This window comes from Silurus aristotelis, assembly GCF_946808225.1.
Source record: "Silurus aristotelis genome assembly, chromosome: 23".
NCBI classification, from domain to species: domain Eukaryota; kingdom Metazoa; phylum Chordata; class Actinopteri; order Siluriformes; family Siluridae; genus Silurus; species Silurus aristotelis.
In genome coordinates, this window is record NC_139596.1 from 9,631,768 (window position 1) to 9,643,458 (window position 11,691).

Here is an 11,691-nt window from a genome sequence, read left to right on the forward strand (position 1 = left end):
GAAAATGAATGAATGAGTAACACAAGTAAATGTAATTCATTCAACACAAGTAAATTATTTTCCATCTCTTGCAAACCCCTTATTTAGAACAACTGTTCATTTATACAACTGAGAGCCTTAACTCAATGTCCCTATTTGGCCCTTAACCCTCAACTCTTCAGCGAAATGAAAAACATTGTAGAAAAATCATTACAGAGAAATACACATTTATACATCTTGATCTTTTTCAATATTCAATACTCAATATTTTATTGAATCTTCAAAAAGATTTAATATTTATTTACTTATAATAATCCACTTATTTATTTCACGTTATCGACTATAAAAGTTAAACATAAAGGCTGGAAGGTAATAGCTAATTTTGAACCTGGCATCTTCAAATGAGGCCCATTTGCAGGTTGTATATAATTGATCCCTTATTTGTGAAAGGTCAGTGTTCACACATGGCATGTGGCAAGAGGAAAGGCACATTTAGACTTCCTGTTATTCTATGATTGGATAATTAGTGGAAAAAAAAAACCTAACAGGCCCTCATTTGTCTAAAGGGGGGTAAAGAGGGTGATACTGAAAAAAAGGTAGCTATGGATTTAGTCACATCTTGCAAATTCTGTTGCTAGTATGTTTATTGTACCAAAAAAAAAGAAAAAACTTAAATTTTTCTTCAGTAAATCTAGACTTACACATATCTTACTCATGGTTCTGCCACCTTTCCTTTCTTATTAATTTCAGCATAGGTCCTGAATAAATCATAGTGGTTACTGATTATGGAAAGTATTATGTCATTATGTTAACAGTTTTGTCATAATGACATACACAGTAATATATAAGTAAAAAAAAAATGTAATGTAGATTGCTTTATTGATGCTTTATCAGACAGCGTATTACTTGAGCTTCAGTTGTCTATTACAATTCTACTCCCAGAAACTATTTGCCCCCAAGCTGCAGGAGGGGTTTTATTTTAAATTCCACATAGATGCTTGAAACACATTGTGTGGATATTTTAGCCTAAAGCTACGCTTGTGAAGCAGTCCTGTCTAGCCATCTGTAACCCACCGGTCATGTTTTGCCCTGCAGTGTTTTCATAACTGTATCCGTATGGCTGGAATCTGAACTTCTGAAGGGTTTTGGCACATGCCACCTGCCCTTAATTTCTCACCCACGGCAACCAAAGGGGGGGTGGGGGAAATGCGCCCCAATGTGCATCTAACTAGAAAGTTAGAACTGACGTTTGACTGAACAAAGCCCAAGTGGTGTTTTTGCTTGCAGGTATTTTCCATTTATGAAATTCCATTTACTTAGAGAATAAATCTGGCAAAACAGATGTGAGTTAAAAATCATAAACTCGCTGGATTCCAAAACTTTCCAAGCAGTCCAATCTATCCATTCCTGAAATAAATCGCCAATGCAAATATGATATTGTGATTATAATTGATGTTAATTAATTGATTGAAGCACAGCTCATTAATCTCTTTCCCTTCATTTTACATTACTGAGTTATATATACATTTCTTTACTTTTATTTTCTTTTTATCATACACATTTGGTACACATGGTGTTATTTCAGCTTACTTTTTTAAAGAATAATGAGGTTGAGATGTGTATTCTTGAAGATTCATATAAAATATACTTGCAGCAACATTAATAACAGGCATCTCAACCACCTGGTTACATACAGTTTCAAATTATATTAATGATTAATTCATCAACACCCTTTTTCTTTATCTCAAGGGATTAAATTTTTTACTTAAAGGGAGCATTTTTTTTACATATCACTGAAACCTGGATTTTTTATGACCAGTGGAAATCTCCAGTCATCAAGTTAATGAGGTAAATGTCAATAGTAATACTTGCCTTGTTTTTTACTTTAAGCTCTTCACATTGTAAAGATATAATATTACTGTTATGGCCCTGTATTAATGAATGTTTTTGTTAATGAATGAGAAACCAACAGCCTTGAATCACTATATTTATTTATTTATTTATTTATTTATTTTATTATTTATTTAATTTTTATCAAAAAGGAAAATCGACAAACGTATGTGAACAAAATTATAAGAAATTTGTGAGCAAATTTTCTTAATTTTATATATATTTTTTTACTTTCAGAAATTCAGACCATGCAATGTCTTGTCAAACATGCAACCCATGGAACATTCCAAATATTTCGTAGGAGTGTTTTTATCTTGTGTTTGGAATGGTTTTACCGTACATTACATATATGACATATATGAAGGGTACCCATTAAATCATGTGTGATTAAAAGCAAGGAGCAACAAAATCACTCTTCTACATTAAAATTCCTAGAATTTTTGGGCAAAGTGGATAACTATTAAATTACCACATTTTATTTGCTAAAAAGGGAATAGTAAACACTGTGTAAATGTTTTGCTTGCTTCAGAAGAGTCAAAACTATGAGAAGTCAATGCTGCCATTAGGAGCATATCGTATTATCTTCCCCGAGGTATTTCTGGGGGTTTCTGCCAGAATGTGAAAATCTGACCGAGGTATAATGTTAAAGAGGAAACATATGCAGGAGATATAAAGTAAATGCATACAGAACATTTGCAATGAAATCCCCTGTGTTCAATAAACAGTGTTGAATTAACTTGAACAGTGTCCTTTTTAGTCCATCCGGACATCTATAAACACAGTATGTGTTAATTCACCACTTAAATTTGTGCATACTAATGTAAATGATGCATTGCATGTCTGCCTTCCTTAGCACACACACATACAGTAAACTAAGTACACAGAAAGTGTGTGTGCATAACAAGTGCTGAGCCAGCAGCCACAGTTCCCAGTGATGTTTGTTTAGTGAAAATCCTCTTGGAGTGTGCAGACCGAGAAAGAGGCCATCAGCCTCGTGCCTGTGAGCAGTGTGTTTGTGTGTGTGTGTGTGTGTGTGTGTGTGTGTGTGTGTGTGTGTGTGTGTGTGTGTGTGTGTGTGTGTGTGTGTGTGTAAGAGTGTATAAGTGTGTGTAAGTGTATGCATAGGTTAGCAGCAGAACTTTTAAATCAGAGATGCTATTAGAGTTTCAGACAAGTAGCATTTTATTAAGCATACAAAGACAACAAATAAAAATAATTACAAAATAAATCAAAATGTTTTTTTCAATCTAGCCATTCTTTAACAAAGTTTTATCTTAAATATCTGTTTACTTTATCTCAATTCCACTGCCTTTCATTCAACAGCCTTTCATATTTAAATAAAAAAATGTAATCATTAAATCATTAAAATAAACATATACATACATTCTTCTTCTTCTGTTTATTATATTTATTATTATCATTATTATTATTTGAGGGTAAAAAATATATTTTCTTATTTTTTCTAAATATTCTTTAAGCATTTGTTTTTACAACTTTTTGAAATTAGAAAGTGTCTACTAAATCATAGTCCTTTTTTTTTGGTATATGATTTTTTTGTTGGGAAATTTACTTCTTTTATTAGGTTTTATTAAGTAAACTATTACAAAGAAAATTAATAAGCTTCCCACACAAAGATGTTACAAGTTATTTTCTAAAAAAAAAAAGCACAAAAAACAGTTTTCTGGAGCTAAAATTTAAAATTTCAATTCCCCCACTATGTTGCAACATACACTATATGAATATACACAGAAAAACTCTTAGTTTAATTTCTAAATATTCAAAGTTGCATAATCTGAGAAAACACCTAAACCTTCAGCTCATTTTGTTTAATGTCATATTGGGTCTTGGCTCAGACCCGTCTCTGTCCACTAAATATGAAAGTAGGTCCATTGCTCAGCCTTTCCTTCATCTGGTTTCTATTTTTGCTTCGAGTTGTCAAATGAAACCTGAGCATTTTTAAAAGATCCAGAGTTATGGACCCATCAATAAATTCCATATTCAGCCTTTGAAGTCAGCCAGGCTTTCGAAAGTGCTAAGACGTCATGTGTAAAAGTTATGACCTGATTCATTAAAACTAATCTATTCAGCTTGACATGGCTCACATTTAGTGCGTGTGTGTCGTTATTTATTCTGACAAATGGCAGGACAGTCTCCCTTTTTGGTGAGCTGAGTGTCAGCTTCTTTTTCTATCATGTTTGTAATCTTTTTCAGGTCCCTATGCCAAAATCCCAACTGATTAGAAAGAAAAACAGTAAGAAACACATAGGATCGTGGAAGCATGAGTCTTTTAAAGGTGTCTATAAAGGAAAGAGCAAAGGCTTTCCTGCCAGTAAGTAATAATTGGTCTGATGCAACAAAAGAGCTCAAATTTCATGTATATCAGGCGGTAAAGACATGCAAATATTCAATATACTATATTAATGCAATTAGTTTTTATTAAGTTATAGTTACTTTCCTACATATATTTTTATACAGAAAAGAACTACATTTAGATATGAGTTTAAATGTGATTTTTACATGATCTTCACATGATTTGGCTATAAGAGTAACACTTTTTGATGACATATTATTAATACACAAAACACAGTTATTGCTTTTCTGTTTCCTTCTTTAAAGTTGTTATTTTGCTGACAGAAGGCAAGTGAATATACATAGCCTGTTCTTTAACAGCGTGAATCAAAAAATCGTTTTAAAATTTAGTAGTCAAAGTCAGAAAACAAAATCAGCACAAAATCATAATAATCAAACATGTGAAGGTCAAAAATCTGGAAATGCAACATGAAATAAAAGAACTGAAGACATTGGAACCTACATTTTGAATTTAACTAGACAAGAGGTACTTTACAAGGAAGAGATCCGAAACAACATGGGAGAAGTAACCAAAGTAATAGAGCCGAGACACGGAAAAGGCGAACACATTAGGGTAATCAAGCCACGTCATGATGCAGGTGAAGACACAATCCTGAACTCCAAACAAAAACATATGGTGTCAAATAAAAAAAAATAAATAAATAAATAAATAAATAGACATCTTTACATAGCGTAATATATTTTACATAATTATTTTAATTATTTTTCAGGCAAATAAATCTATTAAAATCGAATTCACTGAGGGAGAAAGTGAGGAAAAGAGAGAGACCAAGAGTGAAAGAGAGAAATCTTTTAGCTCGCATTTGATACTCATCTAGCTGCAAGGAGCACTATACAGCCACAAGAATAATGCACGAATAGACAGATAGAAAAAACGATATTTTAACACGGAGCCCATGTTTGACCTACGTCTCACCTCAGCTAGGGCTTCCTGATTAAGATCTACACTTAAACTGGCCCTGTGACAGCTTGAAGTAATAAAGTAGTGTCTCTGCTTGGTTAATAGCCTCCCAGCTGTTTTGGATAATGAAAGACAGTAGTCATGCAATGCTGAGTCTGAGAAACGCCAGCGTTTCCATTACATTGTGTGTGTATATATGTGTGTCAGGAGAAGAAGGTTACTTTAGGGAAGGGAGGAGATGTAACATGTTACTCACATCCATTAGGAAAGAGTCTGTACTATGCTGGCAGAATCGATGTATACTTAATCAATGTACTGCTGAGAAATGAAACATATGCAGATTGTAAATGCTGATAATGTGACATTTAACACCAAATGTCTAAAAAAAGCTTAGGGTTATAGTTGGGTTATTACAAATATTATTAAGCAACTATATTTTGGTAATTAGTAGCATAACTCTTTGAGGTATGAATATATTTGTTCTTCCAGTTTTGCCCAAGCTGGAGTATTAGATATATCTACATAAATATTATTGCTTAACAAATGCATTAATGTTTGTTTGTTTGTTTGTTTTTTTATCATTTGGTAGAAAACATAATCCAGTGCAATTTACAAGTATTTCATTTATACAGCTGAGCACTTAAATGTTATACGCTTTGCTTACAATCCTACCACCAAGCACCTGCTGCTGGGATTTGAACTCACAACCTGCTGATCAGAAGTCCAACATATTAACCACTGAGCTCCCACTTCACTAATATCGTATATATATGACATGTGGGATAGAAAGACAATCATCTGGAATCCTGCACAAAGTGCACAATAATTTTTCACAACAAAAAAAGCTAATTAAATCATTAAATGATTTCAAACAAAAAAAGTTAAAAGTAATGAAAGTAGAGTAAAATACTTTCCAGCGATTTATTTTCTAAAGAACATAATTGTTTTTTTCAATCCAAAAAATCATTATGTAAGTCTTACTCTGAGTGTATTGGTCTTGAAATCTAAGGCTTATGGTCATGCTGGTAAATGATTTGCAAATGTAAACTATAATCAATATTGTATTGGTAAGTTGATTCCTGACAATTTTTGCAGAAGCAAACCGATCAACAAACAATTACATTTATGAAATCTCTGATTTTCTTATTAAAAAAAAATAAATACAGCATTAAGCCCAGTTCATATTGTTAACAAAAAAACAGCATTCGTTGGATTTATAGCTGACAAACATTGATCATATTTTCCAATGCTTTCACACTTTAGAGTCTAAAAGATAGGCCCACTTTTTTTTTAACTAAACTTTTTCATTACAAATGTGTAACCCTTAATAACTGCTTTTAAAATATCTTAATCACAAATTCTCTAGTCAAGGTGTAAAACAAGATACACAGACTCCCTGCAAAAACATGCTTTCTAACCTCACTGCTGAGAAACAAAATCCTTAGAAAAGAGCGAAGGCATCTATTACAAGCAAAAGGATTTTCCTGTCAAAGCATTGTATTGTTTGCTGGGATCACGTCTCGTGTTAGGATGCCTAATATCGTATGTGCTGTGGTTTCCCCTTCTCAAACAGCCTCATCACCTTCTCACCCTACATACAAAGTAACCCAACCTTAATGTGTCACCGTGGCTACAAACGCAAAAGCTGCCACAGGATTTGTAAAACAATGTTCACTCAGTGACTGGGAAAGGAAAGAGGAAGAGTCATATGAAGGTGGGGGGGGTTGAGGTTGAGGGATTTTAAGGGCTGGGATGTTGGTTCTGAGCGTCTGCCATACTGCACTGTAATGGAGGAGGTTACAGTTCTGGGAAGCGGGTGTGTATCTGGCAGGAATGGAGTCAGTAATAGCGTCCAGCAGCAGGATGAATATAAAATTACGCACCACAGATCAGCATGGTATTGTGCTCAAGCCTGTGCCAGCTGGCTCACTGTAGATCAGACTCCTAACTCCTAATGTTACACTCTAATACTGTTATCATGGAGTCGCTGGCTTATTTTCAGCATAGTACGTATAATAATATAAAACAATGAATCTTAGTGTTTTGTGGTACAGATGAAAATAAATTTAAAACTGAAATAATGAGTCTTTGTGCTGGATTTTATGTAAATACAACTATAATCAAACACATTCACTTTTTTTACCTTGCAAAATAATTACTGAATTAGCAAACTATCTTACAAAATAAATAAAAAAATTAATAAAAAAAACAATAAACAACAAAGTAACACATAAATGAGGAGAATTTTGCAGCAAGAATAGCAAAATCAATCATTTGTAAAAATGTCTATAAATTACTAATCATAAAAATGTGATATAGCTTAAAACATCACACTTGCTTAGGCTTTACATGCTAATAAATGATTTAAAATATTATTTTAAATGTTAATAATAATAATAATAATAATAATAATAATAATAATAATAATAATAATAAATACATACATACTAGTTGCATTACATCTGTATAATTAACTAAGTAGTTAGGTTATGAGATAACTAGTACAAACTATTTTTCAATTACGTTAACAGTGTTTTTTATGCCGCTTTTAATTTTACTTTTTGTGTTTGGATAGTTATAAATGTTTTAGCATCACATTAGTGATTACAATTCACTGATATTCACACCACTGCAGGAGTTAATCTTTTTTTTGCCAAATAATAGTGTGTTTTTTTTTTGGTTTTTTTTATTATAACTGCATTTCAAAAATTATAGAGACCCCTGGTGGTCTGGGGGCCTTAAGCAAGCAACAGTTCATGGCCAGAAACAAACTCTGCCCAGGCCTTAACCTCTCTGGACTTTTAATAAGAGTTACCTCAGTCAAACTCGCACTGTGTTGAAGAACGTCGCAGTTTTATATCTTCTGCTACCAATCTATTTTTGTACCACACAAGCACACACATACTAAACAATAATTGCAACTTCTCGAAAATGTTCATTAACCTTTTATAGGAATTTTGGATGAATAGAAACACTTTATATTCAAACCTGTTTTCCTTTCATCACGCAGATGTCCTTATAGCTATCAGGCAATTGTTTGATTGCTAAATACCTTCCTCTATTGTTTTCTCCAGTTTTCGGGTTGCCCCTTTCATCATGGTAAATCGGAGAAGCAAGCCAACAAGCGATGTGATTACAGGGTACAACCAGTCACCTCAAAGCTTTCACGACCAATCTCATGACTATATGACCATCCTGGGAATGCATGCAAAGAATAGTCTGTCTGTTGCAAGCTGTTGCCTCAGGGCTTGGCTCAGAATGAGGTCTTTGAGGGAAAAAAAGAGGCTGGATCGATGGCTTTATCGCTGAATGGCAGAAAGCCACATGTACAAGCCTGTGCGACACCGACAAATTTTACCTTCGCATGAGCAAAGGTTAATGTGGGGCCATATGCCAAGAAGAGACAGGCTGTCATGTTAATTACTGACCAAAGGTTCTAGTTTTACATACTGAGTGATACAGAATAACGTTTTACATGATCTTATACATTGACATAAACCAAATTGCAAATTCAGTGCTTTGTATTGCATCTCTCAAATATGAATTTTAAGAATACTAAATTATATCCTGCTAGCTATTACTAAAGAAAAAATAAAATACCAAAACAGAAAAAGTTCTAAGCAATAGGCTTCCCCAGAACTGTGATCACTTTTTTTTTTTTTTGCATTTTCTAAAAATATTTAAACAGATCAGAGTCATTTGCCTGAGTAATAACCCCAAACAAACATTGTGAAAAATCAGGTTGCATTTTCTGGTAACCAGACAATTTAATAAACTAGCCAGCGAACATAACATGACACTTGTTTAAACAGTTCTGTCATCATGTTCTGCTTTGTTAATCCTGTTGTCATTACATGTGTTTAATCTAATTGTTTCAGTTAGGATTTCTCATTGCATTGTGTAACTGTAAAGTAAACACTGCTTTATACAAACTAATTATGTCTTAATGTTTAATGCCAACAACACTGAGGCGAAATACAAGTAAATCCTAGATGCTTTAAAATACTAAATAAAAACATTTCCATTGCATTTCAAGGAAAAAAAACACAAAACTTTTATGGTTCATCTGGCAGGTTATGGAGTCTGTGATTATTGCTTTGGACAAAGCACTCTCAAAAAAAGGTTTTTCCAGACTGCCACCTAAATATGAAGTGATCGAGAAGAGATTCAACAATGATTCAACAAGGGTACCAGATTAACCTTCGGTTAAGTCTAGCACAGGGTAAGAATTGTACACATTGCTGATGTGATCCTGAATGAATTGATCATGGGGGCGCTTACACATATTTATTGCATATGGTGTTTGTATAAGTTTACAGTGGTCTTACATGATGAAAAGGTTGTGGGCTGAATATAGAGTGGGTTCAGTGTGTTTATCATCATATTAGTTCCCATACTTCTACATGCCATGTGTAATGAGTACTTGAGTACACTCATACACTGATTAGTGTGGGTTTAATTGTATTGCTTTTCCTTTATGTTCATTCCATGTTCATGCCAAGCATCACCGTTTTTTTTGCTTACTATGCAGTGCTCTAAAAGGTTCCAGTTATAGGGCGTGAACGCAGAACATTCTGTACAGTTTGGATGCAAGTTGAAGCGCTTTGATTTAAACAGAAAGCAGATGTTAATAAACTTGTTTGTGCATTTTAAGGGAAATAATTCAATGTAACTAAAACACAGTATTAAAGTAATGAGCTTTTAAATGCATCAAAAAAAGGCTTCAGGAGAACATAACATAACTGTTGGAGCATGGAACATATGCCAGCTGCTATAACTCAAAAGTCTTGTATATTACCATGTGCTAATGCATCACTCCCGGAATGTTGCTGTTTCCAATAAGCGTTCCAATAAGCGAAGCCCAGACCAGTCGGTGAACCAGCGGACCTTTATTTATGTGCCTTGGTACAATACTAAATTATGTGAAGTACATTCGTTAAGCAAACTCCCAGTGACACTAATCTAAAGAATGCAGACTCCCTCCTGAGGTCAGTAATTGGGTCTTTTCTCCCCTCCTCCATCTCTCCTCTCTTGCAGCAGGTTTAGACTTGAAAAGCATCCTCCCTTCAGGCCAGCCAAACACATTTTCTCTCTCTCTCTCTCTCTCTCTCTCTCTCTCTCTCTCTCTCTCTCTCTCTCTCTCTCTCTCTCAACCAGATATTCTTAAAATTCAGCTATAGAGACATCCAAAAAATAATCCTGCTAATCCATCGGTCTAATAAATAAAAAAATTTAACTATCCTGTAGCTAATTGTTATGATAAGAATGTCTGTTGAACTATCTGTAACCTCTTCCTAAGGGACTTAAGCAGCATTTTTATTTAGTTTTCCATTCTGATAATGTTAGATAAGGAATACTAAAAATATAGACAAGTTCATTTTGCCCCAAGTCATGTCATTTCGATTATACTCTCTTGATTTAAACAAATAAATCAGTCAACCGAGGTCACTGTATTAGAGTATTGGTTATTCCAAAAGTGGTTTCCTGTGGTTGCAATGAGCCCTATTACACCACAAAATCCCACAACATAAAATTTTGATGTCTTGAAACCGCAAAGGAAGAAGAAACATAAATGCCACAACATGATTTGACAAGAACCCAAAGAATGTATTTTTGCTAAAGGGCAAAACTAAGAAAATATGGTGTTTATCCTGCTAAATATTATTATTGGTGATTTGTTCAGTTTGCCATTTTGCTTAACTTTATTACTGTATGTACGTTTATACTTTATACCATCATCTTTGTTCCAGGTTATTTTTTATTTTTTAGAAATAAAAAAATAAAGCCAGTGCTACATCATCTTGCATGTATTTTTTTTTTATTTTTTAAATCTGACTCTGTGAACAATTTTGTCTGAGCTCTACTAATAACTTAAACTATAAACACATATACCACAGACCCCTGTGCTTGCTCTCACAGGAAACTCACGTTAATGGCCAGGTTCGGGACAGCTGCGCCTAAAAAGCCACTCAACAGGAACAATGGACTCAGAGTTTTTGGCCAAAGTTGTCAGAGCCAAGGCCATGTTCCAAACATTTCCCAACAACCCCTGCACCTCCCTCCTCCTCAATGTCCAATTCCTAATCCCCTCAAAGTCCAATGCCGGCAAAAAAAGAAGACAAAAAAAAAAAGAATTACAGAGCAAGAGAAAGGGGTGGGACAGAAAGAGAAAGCTGCTGTGTTAACCAGCTTAACGCAATTAAAATTTATTTAGGGCTTACAAGAAATCCTTTCACTGGTGAATAAATCAGAGTTGAAATGACACAGCTCAGGTGGAAGGGCTGCTTTTTTTGCCAACACTGTTCTGGCAGAACCATCGTCTCCCTGTAATTATCCGGTCACACCTCCAGCATTTTGGGGCTTCAGGTTGGAAGAGGAACGCCTCTGTCTTGGTCCTTGGAAACCTCACCTCCTTGACACCAAAATATTTAATTTTTCTGTGCATGTAATCATGTCGTTAAAGTAGATGCCAAGACACTGGTGGCTCTGTTCAAAACAGGGCTGATGCAATCCTCCACCGGTGCATGTCTATGCCTCAGGCAATCTCTTGG

At 34.3% G+C, this 11,691-nt stretch overlaps 1 long non-coding RNA gene across 1 annotated transcript in view; it reads left to right on the top strand.

Moving 5' to 3' along the window:
- LOC310718324 overlaps window positions 1-10,281 on the top strand; it is a 37,616-nt gene extending 27,335 nt beyond the window's left edge. Inside the window, exon 3 of the long non-coding RNA XR_014531101.1 lies at window positions 8,215-10,281. This is a non-coding gene — a long non-coding RNA (uncharacterized lncRNA). The remainder of the gene's footprint in view (window positions 1-8,214) is intronic.
- The last annotated feature ends 1,410 nt before the right edge of the window (window positions 10,282-11,691 follow it).